Source organism: Mustela nivalis (genome assembly GCF_964662115.1).
Source record: "Mustela nivalis genome assembly, chromosome: 2".
NCBI lineage: Eukaryota > Metazoa > Chordata > Mammalia > Carnivora > Mustelidae > Mustela > Mustela nivalis.
Window position 1 is genome coordinate 113,365,928 of NC_139021.1, and position 20,593 is coordinate 113,386,520.

The following is a 20,593-nucleotide window of genomic DNA, read 5'->3' on the forward strand; positions in this document are numbered from 1 at the left end:
AGGAAACTATTTGTCAATCACCTACAGCGATGGCTGACATGTGGGCATGGCGTTGCAGTCTGGCTGTCCATGCCAGGCGCCCTTATCAGCTGATACCATGGATACCACACTAGTCAAGCCTACCTCAGGGTGAGCAAGCATGAGAGTGAAATTGCTCGTGCTGGTCTGCCTTGAGTCCTACCCCTGGTATGACCATGCTCACCAGGAGTGATTCATTCTGGATCTATGTTAGGAATGGAAGCATTCCCACGTGAAACCCAACAAAACACTCAGCGGCCGTTATATCCTCCCCTCCAAGCCCCACCTGAGGGCACCTCATCGACCCGACAAATCCCTTCTCAAATCTCTTCTCAACCCCTCGGTCATGGTTCTCTGGACTCTTCTCCCAGTAAATGTTTTCAGTCTCTCTTGAACATCTTAAAAGCTCTGGCTTTTCCCCTTCTGAGGCTACTTATCCTGCTTTGCATGTTACAGCTGCTGTCTCTTGGCCTTATCCCCTATTTAAGTCCCTTGAAAGCAGAGATCAGTCTTATCTCCACATTTCTTACAGGCCGAGTGCAGGGCGTCTGGCTTAGAAGCTCAATGAAAACGCGTTGAGTTGCCCTGAATCCAGACCCACCCTGGCTCCCGGGCCCTCCGCCAGCCTCAGAGTCCAGAACACAGTGGGTCCTTGGACTCCCCACTGGGCACACCCACAAACATATACTAAACACCTGGAAACACGGGAATACTAAGCTGGTTGGCAAATCCTCTCCCTCCCAGGGTGTCTTCTCTTTGGAAGAGGCTGCTCTAACAGCTGGCTTGTTGCTGGTTAGATGGGGCTCTCCCTGAAAGGGCCCATCCCTGCAGAGAATGGCCAAGTTCACTGTGCCAGGAACCAAGAAAAGAGAAGGGTCCAAGTAGGAGAGTCTCAATGCCAAGAATGTGCTCTCCGATTCAGAGTGGAGAGGGAAGCCGGGAGCTCTGCGGTGGCGGGAGGCTTCCTCCCTCCCCTGCCCTCTTTCCCTTCTGCTGCACCTGATCCTCCATGGGCAGAGGTCTTGGGGAGGGGCCCTCCCGTCCAGGGGTCCAGAGAGGCCGGCGCTGCTCCCGTTTGAAATGCCAAGGCAGTGACCCTGGCCACTCTTTATTAAATACGAATGGCACTGTGCAGTTTCCAGAAACTTCAGTGGAAAGCTGATTCCCCCCAAACCCTCAGGACATCTCCCAGTTCCTGAAAGGATTATTATCATTATTAGGACCTACAAAGCCTGCATCATTTTTAAAAAGTCTCCTTAAAGGAGAACTGTAGAGTAAGCAGAGGCATGCAGCTTTCTAAAACGTGTCCCTACATTCTATTTCCTTCACAAGAATGACATACCCTGTTGGACTCTGGTTGAGCACAAGGCAGAAGAGATCAGGCTTCTCCTCTAAGCCCAGGCGGGGTTGCCAGATTCAGCAAATAAAAAATTTGAATTTCAGATAAGCGATGAATACTGTTTTTGTATGAGTACATCCCAAATATTGCATGGGACATACTTATACTAAAACATTCATTGTTGGTCTCAAATTCAAGTTGAACGGATTATCCTGTATTTTATCAGGCAACCCTTGAGCCCAGGGAGAGTCAGGACAGTGAAGAGATTTTTACCAACAAAAGCCTCTTTTTAAAGCCCCAGCTGAATGGCTTTGGACATTTCAAATTCAGGCCTTGCATTTTCCCTGGAGTGTGAGCTCAATGTCACCGACAAACAATTGGGAGAATGAGTGTTCAGTGAATATTCCGCCCCTTCCTTGCCCTTAGCAGCCTGTGGCAAAGTGCTCCCCCTCAGCCAGCTGGGGAGGAAAAAAGCTTTCTCTTTTAAGATGGCTCTCCCCTCCCCTTCTACAGATTGGATTGTTTCTTGGGTTTGCTGGAGAGCTGCTGGGGCTAATTGCTTGCAGACCACGGTCCAACCAGGCCTGCCAACTGTGGAGGTGGCGTGTTGGGGCTGGGAGGTGAAGAGGAAGGGGTCTGGAGTCAGGCAGACCTGGTTGGCAATTCTGCTTCTGGCGTTTCCTGCCTGTGCCACATTGGCCAAGTTGCTTAACTTCTCTGGGCTCCAGTTTCCCCACCGATGAAATGAGGGTGCGTATGGGGAGTTGAAGTAGGAGAGACCTAAGACGGGAGGGAGCACATAGGGCACTCATCACAGTGCCCGAGTCCTTGTTACTATCGTTGCTAGTCTTTGCTATGTCATACCTGGCAGGTGTCACCTGGAATTGAGTCTCCTCGAGCCCAGACCTTGGAAACGTGGAGCACAGACACCAGAAGGTCATCAAGCCCTGTATACCAGGAGGTGTGACTTGGGGGAAAGATGGCTCCATTGAGGTCCCTGTGGCCCCACTTCCTTCAGTCCTGCAGCACCTGTCAAGTCAGGGATCACATCACCACGGAGATGAGCATTCAGTTGCCACAAACATGTGCTGAGAGTCTGAACTCTACTTTAAGAAATGGGAGAAGGAGGGCACCTGGGTGGCTCAGTCGTTAAGCGTCTGCCTTCTGCTCAGGTCATGGTCCCAGGGGACTGGGATTGAGCCCTCCATCGGGCTCCCTGTTCGTTGGGAAGCCTGCTTCTCCCTCTCCCACTCCCCCTGCTTGTGTTCCCTCTCTCTCTGTCAAACAAATAAATAAAATCTTTAAAAAAGAAAAAAATAATAAAGGGGAGAAAGAGAAAGAGTGAGAGAGTGGGGAGGGGGATGGGAGACAGGATGTGGGAGAGGGAGCTCACAGATTTCTTACTTTGGAATCAATGAAATAATCTCAGTAAGTATTAGAACAAGGCAGGCAAATATAACAACTTAATCGATATTAGCTATTGTTATTATTACTTGGGATGCCTCAAAGAACAGGCCAGATTTTCATAAAGAGAGAAAGGAATTTGTAACACAGAAGAAAAAATATTTGAAGTTACAATGAAGGCAACTTTAAATGTGTGAATGATGAAAGAACCTCGTTTTCCAGGCAGTGTTGCTGTGGAAGACTTTTGAACAGGGATTGTGATATTTCTAGTAGATGTATGCTGTGAAAAGCTTGTGCTCACCAAGATGTGTAAGGTAGACACAACAGAAAGACTGAGGTAATAAGCAGCTCAGAAAGAAAGCAAATGGTCAGTAACATGAAAATGGGCTTGGGGAGGGAGCAGTAGATGTGGGAAGGAAGGGGAGAGAGAAGGAGGCGCTGCAGAGATCAAATATACAGGACCGTGGCTGCCTGGGTGGCTCAGTTGGTTAAGCGTCCGACTCTTGATTTCAGCTCAGGTCATGATCTCAGGGTCATGGGATCAAGGCCTGCATGGGGCTCTGTGAGCAACACAAAGTCTATTTGGGATTCTCTCTGTCTCTCCCTCTCCATCTGCCCCTCTCCCTGCTCATCCTTTCTCTCTATCAAAGAAAGAAATCTAAAAAAAAAAAAAAAAAAAACAGGCCTGGCTAATTATTGGATATCACTGGTCAGAAAAAAGAAAGAGCCAAAGTCGCAGGGTTAAAAAAGTGTTGGCTGTTTCCCCTTGCAGACCCTCATTTTTTGTTTGTTTTGTTTTGTTTTGCTTTCCTACCCCACATTCCCCATCAGCCCCCCTTCCAACATTTTGTTCAAATATTCACCTTCTTCTAAGTGACTCCTGTTTCAGAGAAGACGCACCTACTATCGGCCCCAGGGGGTGGGGGTGAGTATTGGATTGTTCAGGACACTCAGGTGGCTCCATTTTCTGGCCAGGAAGCAGACTGGGAGTGAGCCTATGGCAAAACTCTTGGCAAAAAGAAGCAAATGAGTGAAAACAACCCAAATAGGGAATGGATAAACAGAATTTGGTATATCCATACAATGGAACATTATGTGACAATAAAAAGAGAATGAAATGCTGATTCATGGAACAACATTCTACTAAGTGAGAGAACTCACACACAGAAGACCACTTATTGTATGACTCCATTTAAATGAGATGTTCAGAATTGGCAGATCCATATAAAGACAGAAAGTAGGTTAGTAGTTGTCAGAGTCTGGGGGAGAGGGGCATAGGAAGTAATTATTAATGGATACAGGATTTCTTCAAGGGCAATATAAATCTTCTAAAATTGATTGTGGCAATGGCTGCCAATGCTGTGACTAAAAAAACCATTGAATTGTACATTTTAGGTTGATTTTTTGATCCCATTATATCTCAGGAAAGGTGTTATTAATTTTTTCCTTAGAGAACCAAAAGGAAAACTTCTAGGGAGATTTCTGGAAAATGTTTTATCACTCTTAAAAAGAAGCTCAGAGAAGAGTTGGCTTCTCTTTCTGGAGGCTGGCATATGTGCGTGTATTCCCAGGAGCTGCTGTGGATGTCTACTACCCACCATGGCAGGAGCCAACACAAGTCTGGACAGACCCGCAGGGCAGGCTAGAGCCCAGAGGAGCACCTACCTAGACTTCTCATTACTTAGAATAATAAGTTTCCTTATATTTTAGGCTAGTTGAGTTGTTCTGTCACTTGTAGCTGTAGCATAACATAACGTTCTAACTGATACGGTTCCACTCACAGAAATTTTTGGGTCAGGGGAAAGGTTGGTTTTGGGAGAAACTATGCATTTACATTAATTTTTTTTAAGGTTTTACTTATTTATTTGACAAACAGCTCACAAGTAGGCAGAGAGGCAGGCAGAGAGAGAAGAGAAAGCAGGCTCCCTGCTGAGCAGAGAACCTGATGTGGGGCTTGATCCCAGGACCCGGGGATCATGACCTGAGCCAAAGGCAGAGGTTTTAACCCACTGAGCCACCCAGGTGCCCCTGCATTTTCATTACTTTAGAAGTGTAACTGTAAGGCAGGTGAAAATTTGAAGTGTAGCCCAAGCTCAGAAGAAAGGGATGGATAGATGGACGGATGGAAAGAGGGAGGGACGGATTGATGGAAAGATGGATGAACAGATGGAGAGATGGGTAGGTGGATGGATGGGTGGGTGGATGGATGCATGGACAGACGGACGGTCTGGGGAGTTACTTAGAGCAGGAGGCTAAAGCCCAAGGGAGTGCAAAGACAGAGTGCAGACTCTGGACTTCCTACATGGAATGGAAGGGAGAGCAAGAGAAATGAGTGAAGGATTCTGCAAGCAAAGGGGGTTGAAAAGGACATGGGGAAACTGGAAAATGCTGTAAATGCTGTCATGTAAGCCATAAGGGGGATTCAGGAAGAAAGAGATTGAAGTTTGGGTCAAATTCTGTAGAAACCAAGGAAGAAGTAACCCAAAAAATACGTTCAGATATACAACTAAGGGGCCAGTATGAGAAAAGGTTGTTTCTGAACTTGAGTGGAGTGATGGTGACACAGGCCAGATTTCAGAAGATATGGGCCAGGGGGCAGTGAGTGAACACTGAGGAAGTTATGACACCGGGCACGCACCTCCTTACAGAAGTCTGGTCTCCACGGAAACCATCACTGAATTCACCAGTACCTGATTCTGCTCTCGTTCCCAGCATGTGGAAAATGGTTTCTCAGTGCACCTGCTCTTCTGTGGGCAGGAAGAAGCAACACATTCTTGTGAGGCCACCCAGAGGGAGAGGCTGTTTGCCATCATAACCTAGCCTTCTCCTTGTTTACAGAGAGACAACAGGAAGACAAGTAGAAAAGAGAACAGCAAAGTCGAGGAAGGGATGTATTCTGGGCTTTGATTTTTCATTTTTTTAAAAGATTTTATTTATTTATTTGACAGACAAGAGATCACAAGTAGGCAGAGAGGCAGTCAGAGAGAGGGGGAAGCAGGCTCCCTGCTGAGCAGAGAGCCCGATGTGGGGCTCGATCCCAGGACCCGGCGATCATGACCTAAGCAGAAAGCAGAAGCTTTAACCCACTGAACCACCCAGGTGCCCCTGATTTTTCATTTGAAAAAAAAAAACAAAACTTTCTATTTATTTATTTGAGAGTGAGAGAGAGGGCACAAGTGTCGGGCGAGGAGCAGAAGGAGAGGGAGAGGCAGACTCCACACTGAGCAGGGAGCCCAACCCTGGGATGGTGATCTGAGCCCAAGGCAGACACTTAACCAACTAAGCCACCCAGACACCCCCTGATTTTTCATATTTTCAGTACAGGTGAGACCCAAGCATGTTAGGAAGATGAAAAGAGTCTATTGGAAGGGAGGACCTGAAGAAGCAAAGCCGCGTCCTCTAGAAAGCAGGGAAATACGGCTACACACAAGCCCAGCTGCAGGTCTGTGCCCTTGTTCTTCCAGGAAGGAAGTACAAATCCAGGCCCGAGATGAGAACCCGGCTAGCTGGGTTGGAGAGGGAAGCCGAGGGAGTCTCTGCACGTCACCTCTGAGACAGGGGCATGGAGGTTGGAGTTTGGAACCCCGGGCCCCTGAAGGATGACTGGCAAAGATAGTCAAGGAATGCGTTTCATTCTTGTGCTTAAATTTCTACAGGCATGTCTTACACAGAATCGTCATTATTTAAAAAGTAACTGAAGTCCATAAAGGGTTAAAACTGTTTTGTTCTAAGTTCTTGCCTGGGCCCCACCTCCATTGTTTGCCAGAGTCCTTTACCCATGGACAGGCCAGTGCTGGTCCCCCCCAAAACAACACACGCTGTGCTCTCCCTGCGAGTGCACTTGTGATGAACTTTGAGCCACACATCTGCTGCGGAGAAGGAACTCGTATTCCCAAATGGCTGACATTCGCTGAGGATCCTGGGTTCATCTCTACCCTAGCGTATTTTTATTAGATTGGCTGCCGGAGAATCAGAGGGATAAATTTAGCGGCTGTGTCTAGACCTCATTACAATGCATGCCCAACTAGTGTTCTTTTCATCAGCTTGGTGTTATTCTGGCTTTGATTCTGCGAAGTGAATATTTGGATTGAAACCGGTGTCCATCCTCATTTACCCTCCAAGCCATTGTTGGATCTGGGCTAAGGACGGTATTTTCACGATGTCACTACTCCAAGCCTCTCTCTTTGATTTAAAGCAGGGGTTGGCAAACATCGTGTGTAAAGGCCCAGAAAGTAAATATTTTAGGCTATGTGGGACTAACAGTCTTTGTTGCAACTACTCAGCACTGTCATTGCCACATGAAAGCAGTCAGAGAAGATGCTTACATGAATAAGCCTGGTTGTGTTCCAATAAAACTTTATTTACAAAGAAAGTGGGTCGAACTTAGCCCGTGGGCTATACTTTGCCCACCCTGGTTGAAAGTATGGATTGGCAAGAAGACAGCAGGTGAATGGACAGATAAAAACCAGTATCTTTTTTGTGTGTTTGTCTCCAAAGGGGGGGGGGGGAGTAACTAGAACATTTTGTTGGACATTTTATTTCTTCTCTCACCAAAAAAAAAAAAAAAAATGTTGAAGGAAGCAGTAGAATTTAATTCAGGGAAGAGGGGGTTAAGTGGCTAAAAATTGTAGGATGAATGTGTCACTTATCCGCAAACACAGCCTCTTCTTCAGAGACTGCTTTACCCGGACATTGAGTTGATTATAAGAGATGTAAAGTAAAAACAAATTTGCTGACCTTCATTTCAGAGATCAAAGGTTAAATTCATACCCCGTAGGATGGTTCTGTTAAATAACTCCCAAGCTGCCTGGTGACATATTTTCAGAAAATATTTCTCTCCAGCTTTATCAAGTGTTCTTTGTGTTCTGGAAACACGATTTGAAGTCCCAGCTGGAGCCAGGATGTCATGCATCTTAACTGAAATTCTCCAGCTACATTAAATAATACGGTTATTCTTTAATAATAACCATATTATTGGCATATGGTTAGTTGGGATAGACATTTGCTGCCAGGGGTTAATACCTCTGAGTCTAGATATTCATCAAAGATTGAAATTATCATTTTACACTGAATAACCAAGGATGATATACAACATGAAGAGATAAAGAGCGAAAATTGTCCTCTAGGATGTCCTGGAAATGGGGCTGAATAACCCGTCTTAGCTTGGAATGCTCATCAGGGACTGTTCCTGATATCTTCACCTCAGAACAGAGCCCCAACAGTTTAAAAATTAGGGAAACTGTGTGCACAAGTTGTTAAAAACAAAGCAAACTTCCTGTCTCTTTAATTGTAAACTCACACAAAACCTTTCAACAGCAGTGGCTCACAAAATTCGTTTTGTGACAAAGTTCTGTCAGTCCAGAGTGAAGTGAAGAATCAGGACACTGGCTTGAGTGTTTTATAGAGCTTCACGCATTTCGCTTAAAGGGCCTTCCTCCAGGCTATTCCCATGTTAATTAATCAAATTTAATTAACTTTAATTAAATAATTATTTACTTAGTAAAATAATGTCAACAGCCCCATGTTGGTCCCCTGTTGTTTTAAGCCTCAATTGCTATGGACTGGGTTGGGTCCCCTCTAAGCATTTGTGTGATGGTTCTTAGAGATATTAGGTCTTTGTCTTTTTTTTTTTTTAAGATTTTTTTTTAAATCTATTTAGAGACAGAGGGTGTGTGCCAGAAGAGGGGCATAGTAAGATAAAGAGAGAGAGAGAAAATCCTCAAGCAGACTCCACACTGAACATGGAGTTCAACATGGGTTTCAATCTCGTGACTCTGAGATCACAACATAAATTAGAATTTAGAACTGGCCACTTAATGGAGTGAGCCACCCAGATGCTCCCAGATATTAAGTCTTTGGGAGGCAACTGGAGTTAAATGGGTTCATGGCAGGTGGGACCTCATGATGGCATCCATGGCTTTATACGAAGAGGAGGAATGAGAAAGCACAGAGCAAGAAGGTGGCATCGGTAAGCCAAGAAGAATGCCCTTATCGGGAACCAGACCAGCCAGGATCTTGATCTTGGATTTCCCAGGATGGCAAGAAATTAATGTGTGTTGTCTCAACCTCCCAGCCCATGCTACTTTTTTATGGCAACCCAAGCTGACTAATATAACAATTCTATTATTTAATGAGTAGGGGAGTGAGAAGATAGAGGGTGTTACTGAAACTGAAATTTCTAGCACTTGCTGGCTCAATAGAGAGTAACAAACCTGGATTTTCTTCGCCACAGAGTTCAGAAGGTAGGTCATCACTGGCTGACCTCTAAAAATCTAGAATGTATGAATTAAGCTGAGTAACTGTTTGTCTTTTGGGAGCGTGTGTGTCCACTCAGGAAGACGTCGCCTCCTTGATGTAGTGGGAGGCGGCTATCAGGATATGTGCTTTGTTGGGAGAAAATACTAAGAACTGATTTTTCCTAATGGGGGAGAGGTGAAATTTAAACCCAAGTGTCTTTCTTTACTGATGGCGGCCCACATCCATACCACACACTTCCTACTGTCCGGTGAGGCAAGTCAGTGACAATTGAGCAATTGAAGTTTCCAGTAAGACACCCATCAGATGACTTTGGATAGGTTCTTTCTCCTCTCCAAGGTTTCTTAATCTATGAATAGGAATAATAGCATGTCCAGTCTCATGAGGGTGCTTGGGGGAATAATAATAATGTATGTAACAAACTAACTTAGTTGCGAGCTTAAAGTAAGTGCTCAATAAATATTTCATGCTATTATTTGGATTGTATGTTAAAAAGAGACAAAAAAAATTATGATTTTCTTCATGAAATTCCTTTTCCAAATTTTGAAGCTAAAATAGGAAATAAAATTGCCTAGATCTTTATCAGTTAAAGCCAGTCAAATGGTTGGAAGCCTTCCATCTGAGACTTTGCTCCTGGGTGTGTGTGGAGTTTGCTCCTGTGTGTGTGTGTGTGTGTGTGTGTGTGTGTGTGTGTGTGTCTAATCACAAAGGATGGTTAAAAAAAAAAAAAGTTAAATTATTCTATTGAGAGGCAGAGAGATATCAGGAGGAATCTCGATCTCCAAATTATCTCCTGCTTTTAAGTCACCACCAGTGAGATGATAAGGATGAGGAAATCCGGCAAAGAAAGATAATCACACCCTAGATTTGGGCCCCCATGCCCCGACCAATGAGGCTCAGAACCGTGTACCAAGGGTGTGCTTGCCTGGGACAGGGAGACCTAAAAGGCCCACTTCTCCTCCAGTGTCTCCCCAGGAGGAGGTGGCCCCATGTCAACAGTTTGAGCCACACAGATCACCAAGGGAGAGAAACGACACAGGCCACAGCCCAGGGGGCGGGGTGGCCTGGGCAGAAGTCAGGCCTTTCTCTTCTTTACTGATCTCTTCTTTACTGATCACGTGAAATCTCCACCTGGCTCACAACTTGGCAAAACTCTTCCTTCTCGGGACTGAGCGAGAGGTGAGTTCAGGTAAGGGAGAATCTTAAGTTTCCTTTAAAGTATATATTTTTTGCTTTGGGTGGGGGTGTGGGTGGTTAGGCAGCATGGACTGGTGTGAAAACTGCTGGAAGCAAACACTTTCTCCCTGTCCCACCCCAAAATGGACATTGATACATATGTAAAACGTTGTGTGTAATTCGGGGGAGTAATCAGATCTCCTGGAGCCCATCTATGAACCCCAATTAAGAATCCTTGCCTTGGGGCACCTGGGTGGCTCAGTGAGTTAAGCCTCTGCCTTCGGCTCAGGTCATGATCTCAGGCTCCTGGGATCAAGCCCCACATCAGGATCTCTGCTCAGCAGAGAACCTGCTTTCCCCCCTCTCTCTGTCTGCCTACTGTGATCTCTCTCTCTCTGTCAAATAAATAAATAAAATCTTTAAAAAAAAAAAAAAAAAAGAACCCTTGCCTTACAAAAAAAAAGAAAGAAAGAAAAGAAAAGAAAAGGAATCCTTGCCTTACTGTCATTTTAAACAAATATTTAACAAGGACTGAGTGCCAGGCCCCATGTTAGGCACTTTTTATGTGTGTGTCCTTGGGTCTGAAAACATTTCTTCTTTGCAGATACTATTGTCTCATTTCGCAGTTAGGAAACCAAAGCTAAGAAACATTAATCCATGTGCCCCGTTCTAGGTTCTGATAGCAGCTCTGGCAAGGACTGCTTGTGTGAACTTGGGTCAGATCACCTGTTACAACTCTCATTCTTAGTTTCTACTCTGTTAGCTTGGGTTCCAATGGTATTCATTGCTGACTGTGGCGGCTAAATTCCTAGGTATTGACCCAAATGGTTGTGCGGCTTCAGTGAGCTCTGGCAGTAACAATTTTGTGCCGATTCTGGAACACGTTAAGCACACAGTAAATCACCATGTTAAACATTAAAATAAAGAACATTTTCCTGGCCGTCGGAATGAGCCGCTGACCTGTGTGTTCGTTAGAGAAAGCTGGACCATGCCAATCAAAACTTCTTTGGATATAAGGAGCAAACATCAACTCAAAGCAGCTTGGAGTAGGAGGGATTTTTAGTCAATAATTTATCTAACAAACGGTGTGCCTACATGGGGGCCAAGACATGGGGGCTTCTGGTGACTCAGAACTTCTCATCGCAAGTCATGGTGACTTGGTACAGCTTTGCAAAATGGGTTTCCTGCATGTCCTGGTCTCCAGGAGGAATGAGGGATGAATTGATAACGGTCCCTTGCAATTGCATCCCCAGCCTGGAAAAGAAAACTGAAAGTCCTATCTGCTTAGAAGGCACATATCTCTGTATTCTTTTGTAAAAGGGCAACTTGCAAACTCCTGGTTTCACATTGTGTCCAAGTCTTTTGGGAAACACGCCCAACAGTGGTTTGTGCCTGGTTCATACTTGTTTTATTTTGTTTGGCAGCAACATGAAGATCGTGTTTCGAATAAAAGCCCAGTTCTGTCCCTTAATATGTTTCATTAGGCATTATATGCTGTTCCTGTCCTCCTCTTTTTCCACGATCACGCCTGGGCACGCATTGCAGACTCCTTTGGTGGGACTAGTTTGGCTCATTTCTACATTTATGGTTTCTTGTAGCCACAAAATAAAGCTGACATTTGACGTGGGTTGAAGAATTTGAGGAAGATTGACACACTGTTTATGTTAAATTGATAAAATTGCTTTTTTCTTGATGCCATTGAGAAAAAAAAAAAAAAAAAAAACACACTGGGAAACCCACAGCTGAAATACATTCCTGGAGAGAACAGGAAGCAGGGCCTGGAGTCAGAGCCCAGGCACTGTCCTTCCTGAGCTGTGTGTCCTTGGGCAAGTTGCATAACTGGGCCTCAACCTCCCCTCAGTAATCATACAGGGGTAAAACTGCCTTGAGCTTGAGCTCACAAGTGTGTTTTGAGGACCCGATGAGATCAAGGTGCCGTGTCCCCACAGAAGCGTTTTCTGGATTTGTGAATAGGCTTTAACAAATGGATGACTCTAATTATAAATGCTAAAACTTAGGAAGCGCAAAAACGGAGACGAGTTTCCTCCCTTGTCACATGATTCCCCTCAGCCATTTCTGGTGGCCTCAGAGGCAGATGGCCTCCAGACCCTTTGTTCTGACTCTGCCCCCTTCGGTTCCCCACCATCCCGTGGACAGAGTCGGTCCTATTCGTCTTCCCGACGGTTCTTGGGTCTGTCTTCAAAGGCAGATGCTCACTTCTGGTGGTCATTGAAAAATGAAATTCATTCCCATATGTTAGCGCCCTATGCGTCCGGCACTATGCTAGGCTGTGATTTTACTAGAAAGAAAACAAAGTGATAATAGGCAGTTTTGTAAGTACTTGGGTCCATGATTTCACCTAATTGCTGGACGAACCCCTAACCTATAGACTGTTGTTATTTTCCTGTTTAAGGAATGAAGAACTGAGGTAGAAAGTGGTCAAGTAGCTCATCAGAGCTCAAACAATCTATGAGTGGTGGAATCAGGCTGGGAATCCAAAAGGGAACTAGCACCCACCCCACCCTGATTCCCAGCAGGCTTCGAATCTGCTAAGGAGGGTCCTATTTCAAATCCCACTCACAGTAACAGAATGGCACGTCCCAGCCTAGTGCTGTGAGCCAGAGGGATTCGGGTGTGGGCTTGCCAGTTTCTGCCTATTTCCACGAGGAACGAGGGCTTGAGAGAGAAGCCGAAATCTTAGGCATAGAGCCTTGCTGACCAGACCACCCTTGTCACCCTTCACGTGGGCCTACCCACCCACGACTGTAGACATGTTCCTACCATAGATTGTAACAGCCACGTCGTCCTGGGTGATCAGTGAACTGAAGGAGAAGAATGAGAAAGAAAGAAAAAACCTCAGTTGAGCGGTCAGATGCTCAGTGCTTGATAATACCAACAAACTGCACCATCCGGCTTCCTATCCAGCATGATTCGCTCCAGGCCACTCATGAGAGCCGAGGCGCCGGAGGTCATCTAGCAAGTAGATTTTCATTCCCTTGCCAACTCCAATCTATGGAGGGCCACCGCTGGAGTATTGGGTTTAGAAGGATCCCGAGCCGTCAGAGATCAAAGGAAAGAGTACCACAATTGATTAGTGATGTCTGCTATGGGCCCAGGAGCAGAGAGCGATGGCAGGCATGCAACATGTGTTAATCGACCAAATCTAATTCAGCGTGTTTGTTTTACAGAAGAGGAAATGGAACTCTGAAGTGAAAGGCTGAATGCCTCAAACTCACTGATCTGGTTAGTGGCAGGATCCCCTGGCTTCCTGGACTTTTCTGTAGCACCTCAACTCCTATCGGAGTATTAATTGGTGACCACAGGACCAACAGCAAAAAAACCAGCAAGGAAATTACATTATGATTAGTACAATATTGGTGGTAAGCATACTTCTTCTAATTCCCTGAAAGCTGATGACCCACAAAATGTAAGTCCAGTCATTGCAATATCTGATTATTCCATCTCCCTGACACAGTCACTGGATTAGCCAATAACCACCCCATCCCACGCAAGTAGCAATTTATTCCAAGCTAGAGGAAAAAAGACAGGTGAAGGTCTTCCTTCTTTACCTGAAGGGCCAGTGACACACGTTTGTTCACAATGTGATACTGTCTTCTAGTCTGACCCGGGCTTGTCAGTTGAGCCTGAAGAAAGAAAATGCATCAGAAGGAAGGAATGATGTCTCCCTGAATAGCCAGCTTGGCCCACAGATCGGTGGCCAGATTGCATCAACCCTAAGCAGTCCCAACATCTGAGCTAATCAAGATGGGAGTTCTAAGTGACAAGTGAGAACACACAGGTACGGAGGGAAAAAAGAGGGCCCACCAAGTGGGGGGTCTTCATTTGCCAAGGTGTGGTGGTAAAAAGCAGAGCAGCTCTTGGTGGGGAGGGTGGAGTCTGGGGACAAGCAAGGGGACCAGCCCAGGACAGTCCAATGGACCTCCGGCTCAGCTCAACTCCTCCCCTTTCTAGCTGTGGGATCCCACCTGCTGTGCAACCTCCCTGGGCTTCAGAGACCTCATGCCCCCTATATCCATCAGGATGGTATAATTACACCCAATAGCTGCGCACAGTGCCTAGAATCAGGTAGGTGTGGGGCACATGGTCAAGTCAAGTAATTAATGAACACACAGCCTTGTTTTATTGTGTCAGGGACACGGTACCACCAGAAATGAGAGCCTCCGAGTTCCTAGCTCCACTTCCAACCAGCACGCATCCATGTATCCCCTGCCTCACACCTAGCAAGCCTTAGAGAAACATTTGCGGACGGCATGAATGAGTGAATGAGAAACTCCAAGAACAATTCTACAGGCAGCATTGGGCCCCTGTTTTCTTATCTATCTAAGGAAGATGTACATCTCCGATCCCTTTCACGAGAATGTTCTCTTGGCCTCTGCCTTTCTCACAGATGCTCAAGGCCACCATGAGCAGGGCCGTGCCCTGCCTGTGACCCTGAAGCCCCAGGGAAGTATAGAACAGGCAGTGCTCCTTCTCTTTCAAGGCTGTCAACCCCCTCACCTGTGATTCAGGGGCCACCAAGTGGGGGGAGGCACATGCTCCTGGATGTCCCAGCCACCCTAGACCCTCTAATCTGCAGCCTGTAGGCGGGGCACCAGCTCCTTCAGCAGGAAGGAAATGGGCATATGGGTTTGCTGAGCCATTGAGAAGGGGGATCACTTGGCTCAGGGACAGCTGTGCTTTCCCAGGTTCCCGTCCTGTAGCAGAGTTTCCCCTCAAAGGGTGGGCTCAGACCCCAGAAGGGGGCAAAGGCACTCAGGAGTGGGGAGACAACAACATTCACAAGATGAGAGTTCAAAAGAAAAGAGCACAAGCTGGAAGTCATTGATGTGTCTTTAATGCTTCAAATATGCCTGCTTTTGTTTATTTTTTTTAATCTCGACAATTCACAGACCATGAATGGTGAATCAGATTTCTGCCCCCTCCCCTGTCCCTTTGGTCCTCCAGCCAGAAGAGGACCTTTTACTCGGCTTTTTAAAGATAAAACTTCAGAAGGCCCCGGCTCTGTGCCCAGGAGGTAGGGGAGGCAGCCTGGTGCCTCAGGGAGGGATGTGGCAAAGGCTGGCTCATCAGCCCTCCCCTCACATGAGGTCAGAACTGGGAAGTCGAATAAGGTAGGAAGCAGGCAGGTTAAGCTTGCTGGGAGCTGATAAAAGCAAGGAGCCATGAGACCTCCAAGAAGTTGAGGTGTGGGTTTGCTCTTTACCTTGTACCAATAAGAAAGCACTATAGATCTGTAAGCCGAGGATGGATAGCGGGAATGTTCTTTTTTTTTTTTTTTAAATATTTTATTTATTTATTTGACAGAGACCACAAGTAGGCAGAGAGGCAGGCAGAGAGAGAGAGAGAGAGAGAGAGAGAGAGAGGGAAGCAGGGTCCCTGCTGAGCAGAGAGCCTGATGCAGGGCTCAATCCCAGGACCCTGGGATCATGACCCGAGCTGAAGGCAGAGGCTTTAACCCACTGAGCCACCCAGGCGCCCCAGCGGGAATGTTCTTTCTTTCTTTTTTTTTTTTTAGTATTTTTTTTTAAAGATTTTATTTATTTATTTGACAGAGAGAGATCACAAGTAGACAGAGAGGCAGGCAGAGAGAGAGAGAGGGAAGCAGGCTCCCTGCTGAGCAGAGAGCCCGATGCTGGCCTCAATCCCAGGACCCTGAGATCATGACCTGAGCCGAAGGCAGCGGCTTAACCCACTGAGCCACCCAGGCGCCCATGGGAATGTTCTGATGGTACATACTTCTAGTACCTTCTCCTGAGGTGGATTAGAACAAGACAGGTCAGGGGCAGGCACCCTGACCTACCAGCCAATCAAGTTTAGATCCGGAAATAGCCAAAATGGGGGTAGTTTATAGTTTTTCTAACCTCTATTTTACTCAAATAACAAGAATGTGTTTAGTCATTTCTGACACCCTTTGGTTTACCTGTTCACTTACTCAATAAATAATTGTAAACATCTGTTATGTATTGACCCTTCCGACAGATACGAGAGGAAGAAATTGATGGTCTCACCAACTTAAGCATATAAAAATGTGCTAAAAAGAAAGAGAAAGCAGGATGCAGTTGATGTCCCAAGGAGCAGGGGAGATTCTGCACGACCCAAGCAATCTGTCTAAGGGCAATCCCTGAGAGCTGGGGCCATCTGAATAGGGCAGGTGACAGGCGGGTTGGCTGGTGCAGATGCAATGTTCAGGCCCAGGGAAGGGAGAGGCGAAGACTTGAAGAAAGGCACAAGCAAAATGTTTGAAGGCTAGCCCGGACAGGGGACTTGGACCTGTCTGAGAGAAAGGCATTCCAGGACTCTCCTGGAAAGAAAGGGACGTCCTTGTCCACTTGCGAGACAGAGGGCATCGTTCTAAGACTGTGAATCAGGCAGCAATATTCGAAGTGGGTCGGGAAGTTGAGAGTCAAGGAGGGACAGGTCAGCAGAGGCCTCCTCTAGCAAGCCAGAGGCAGAAAGATGGGACAGTGGGTTCCCACTGGCCCTTTCAAGTGTTCCAGGGTCCAGCCAGCTGTGCAAGCAATGCAGAGAGTGAATAGAGCCCCGTGCTCCAAATCTTCGCTGGTGCCAGGAAATGGATCCTTTGGGTGCTTAAGAGGAGCCCAGAGAACAGAAAAAAACCTCAGGAAAGCGTGCTTCCCATCTGCAGCCTGCATCCCCGGCAGCCTGCCCACCATTGTGGAAAGGATGGGTGGTTAATGATTGGCAGATCGTCCAAGGCCTGGGCTTTGATTACTCATTTTTCTTGGAAATGTCTGAGGTTCCATGATCCCTCTCTAATCCCATATGCCATACTGAGCTTATATCTTTGACAGGCATGGGCCTGGCTGCTTTGGCCAAAATCCACTTGAAGAGAGAGGTGCTACCCCCAGTCCACGTTGAAGGTCACCCATTCCCGCCGGGTGGCATCAGTTAGCCCCCAAAGCCCAGCCCTCTGGCACTAATCGCAGCGCAGGAAAGCAAAACATAGGGTGTCTTATTGTTTCTCTTTCTTGTTTTGTTCTTTTTTTTTTTTTTTTAATTTGAAATCAGTAAGAATTTTTCTCTACCATCAAACTGAATTAAGTTTCTGAGTTTAGAAAAGTCCTAAGAATTTTCATTTTGCTACAAGTTATAAGAATTTTCTACGGAGTGTCTCCACAACATGGGTTTCCCCTCGGGGCCAAGGTTGTCTGTTTTATTTTTCTGGATGGCCTGTAATTTATTCTATTATCCTGGACCCAGGATTCCCTGCTCTGAACTGAAGGTTTCTTGGCTTTCTCTACCAAAAAACACTCCTGCGGTAAGGATCGCTTTTCGGCTACTGGAACACAGGATGTTTCTTTGGGTTTTGTGATATTTCTTTTTTATTAAGCAGGTTGAAACATAAATCACAAATCTTTCTAATATTTTTACCCGACTGATGAAAAAGTGATTTCAGTAAAGTGTAGGAACGCGAGTCCTTCCAGAAGACCTCTAATTCACTCAGTGCCACCCACGTCACTCCTGTTCCTGACTGTCCTTAGCGCTGCTGCAATTTGTCATTTCATCCTCATTTGCTAGTCATGATGATGGTGGGTGTGACCTCTCAATGTCACACATTGAGAACGCAGCCCAGCGGGGGCACAGCACAGTGCTGGCCTTTCAAGTGTTCCACAAAGCTTACTTAATAACCACCCCAAATGGATGTCTGAGAATCAGTCTGGTTTTCCTCAGGACTGATCTTGCTCTCTCCCATCCATCTCCCTAATTAGGAACCACTCTCATCTCTGTTACAGGATCCCCCAAGCCTACTGGACCCCCAGTGTGCCCAGAGCACTCTTCTGTCCCCTTAACCCGCCCTCGGAAGCGGCCCACATGCCACACCTTCTCTGCCTTCTTTGTCACCTCATTGGATACCTGGGAGCACAGCATTCGGAGGTGGATTTACTTCCAGATGGAGAAATTGAGTTCTAGGAGACGTGTGGTGGACATTCGGGTTTGTTTGCTTGCTGGTCTCTTCTTTTGATCCTTCTTCTCCCTGACTTTCTTTCGGAAAACCACCTTTCTATACATTTCCAGCATTTCCATGGAGGGGTTCATCCCACTCCTTGCTCCAGAGGACAGCAAATGATCTAGGCCTGGCCAGTTCTCTTTCCCTCTTTCAGTTATGGATTCAGGAGGTGCACGTGTGACTCAAACTGAAGTATCATTTTCGGGATTTGTGCTAGAAGTCTAAAGAAAGAGATACTGTTTTTCTCCTGGACTTGAAAGCTGATAGATTGGAAGTATGAAGCGTCTGGTGGCCATTCTGTTGCTGGAAGAAGAGAACCTTCTGGAGTATGAAGCCAAGAAAGAACAGCAGAGATGAAAAGTGGAAAGACATGGATGTCTGATGACTTCATTTAACCCTACAACCTAGCTGTGCCTGGAGCTTTTCAATGATCTTAGCCAACAGATTCCCTGTCTTGCTCAAGCTGGTTTGAGCGAGGCTACAGCCTTTCCTGCTGATACCTTGGAACTTTGAGCCTGTTCTTAATGGAGAGCCTCCTGTTCTTCTCGAGATGCTAAGGTCCAGGAATGGATTGATTCCTGCTTCTTTTTCCAGTGATTAAGACATGGCATAGATTTTATTGGACTGTACTCACCCTTCCTCTTGTAATGATGTGAGACAATAAAACACCAACATGATGAGATGAAGTGAGAGCAAGGACGTAGGTGTTGTTATGCAGCCATTGACTACTAGTGACCTTATGACAGTATTTCAGAAGAAGGATCATCTACTTCCAGACTGTGGTTGACCACAGGTAAATGAAGCCTGGGAAAGCAAAGCTTCAGATGAAGGGGGGGGCGTGTCTACTGTAGGTTTGTTGGGGGATGAAGATAATATTAGCCATGAAGCTGGATCACCTGAGTGGCTCAGTTGGTTAAGCGGTCAATTTTTGATTTAAGCTCAGATCATGATCTCAGGTCATGAGATGGAGCCCCCCATTGGGCTCTGTGGTGGGCATAGAACCTGCTTAAGATTCTCTCTTTCCCTCTGCCTCTCCCCCTTTCTAAAAATAAATAAATAAGCCATCAGGCTTTCAAAATGAAAAAAAAAAGACATGGCATAGAAGAAATATAGCTTTTATCAATAGTGCTATCATTTCCAACCCATCTTCATCAATATCCTCAAGTTCTTCTTTCCCAAATATGACAAGGGAAGGAGCAAGTAGCAGCATTTACCAATGGCTTACTTGTGCGAGGACTGATAGGGAACGAAGGTCCCAATTGTAGAGGAGCAGCAACATGGGACCTCACTGTTGCACAAAACTGTACCTGGTCCCCAAAGGTTGACGGTGACACATTGCACACCAGCCAAGTGAGGACCGCCCCAGAACAGGTCAGTGATAAGTCTAAGTACGTCCTCTAGTCAGTACACATAGTAAGCACTCAATAATTGGGCGCCATCTTTAATACACTTCTTAGTAATAGTAATTGTAAAACTAATAATCACAGAGGCAGTAGGAGTTCGCTGACTTCTCTTTAAATTTCATGTGTGGAATTCAGGCCTATCAAGTAGCACTAAGAACAATAACCACAGATAGGCTTTGGTGTCCTCTTTGTCTGGCATGTGAGGTTTAAGGGAATGAGGAGATGGAAGAAGGACATTGTGGTGAATTTTTTTGAGGGTAATACAAAGTATTTTATATAGTAAATTTGTACTAAGCCAAATATCTCAGAAAGTCACAGGATTTCATACACTAATCTCTGCTTCCTTTCAATTCCATCTCATTTCAGATAATGCTAACAGATCTCTTCTAACAGTTGAATTACATAAACTTTATAAAAGTGACCACTTCCCATTTGTTTATTCAGCCTCTACAAATGGCATCCAAAGCGACGTATTAACTTTTTAAAGTAAGAAATTTGAAAATGTACTTTAGAATGCCCCATTTTAAAACATAGCACAAAAGGGAAAGAAAAAAGAAAACTGAAGACAAAAACCGGAGGGAAAAGGTCACAATAACCACCACACAGAAACTGAAGTCATGTCAAGCAATGTCATATAACATACACATGTGTATGATTATGGTTCCTGCAGACCCCACTACTGAGCATGGAATGGTTTTACAGTGTGAGCTCTTCTTCAAACCCAACCCTGGATCCTCGGGCAGGCAACAAGGAAAGAGAAAGGGAGTCCTGGTTCCCACCTGACTTAGGAGCTGAGGTGGGTATCTCTTCTTTCTGTTGTGTTTAGGGTTCTCTGCCTGGACTCTAGTCCAATCTCCTCCCCTCAGGGATGTCCTATGCTCATCAGCCTACCCCTACTGAGAGTGACTGGTTCAGGGTGGTATGGGTCAACAAGAGTCAGGTTCAGGATTCTATTGAACATCTAGGGCAGAGAAACCCACCTTTCCCCATGGCGTCTGGAAAAGAAGT

The 20,593-nt window shown here is 45.9% G+C and overlaps 1 long non-coding RNA gene across 2 annotated transcripts; it reads left to right on the plus strand.

The window, feature by feature from the left end:
* Positions 1-9,933: 9,933 nt before the first annotated feature.
* LOC309860619 lies at positions 9,934-20,367 on the plus strand. 2 transcript variants are annotated; one of them, XR_014309496.1, is made up of 5 exons: positions 9,934-10,205; positions 13,812-13,991; positions 14,165-14,278; positions 17,968-18,975; positions 20,256-20,367. It is a non-coding gene; the product is annotated as an uncharacterized lncRNA (long non-coding RNA). The 2 variants fall into 2 exon arrangements; XR_014309497.1 differs by having other exon boundaries at positions 9,934-10,195.
* The last annotated feature ends 226 nt before the right edge of the window (positions 20,368-20,593 follow it).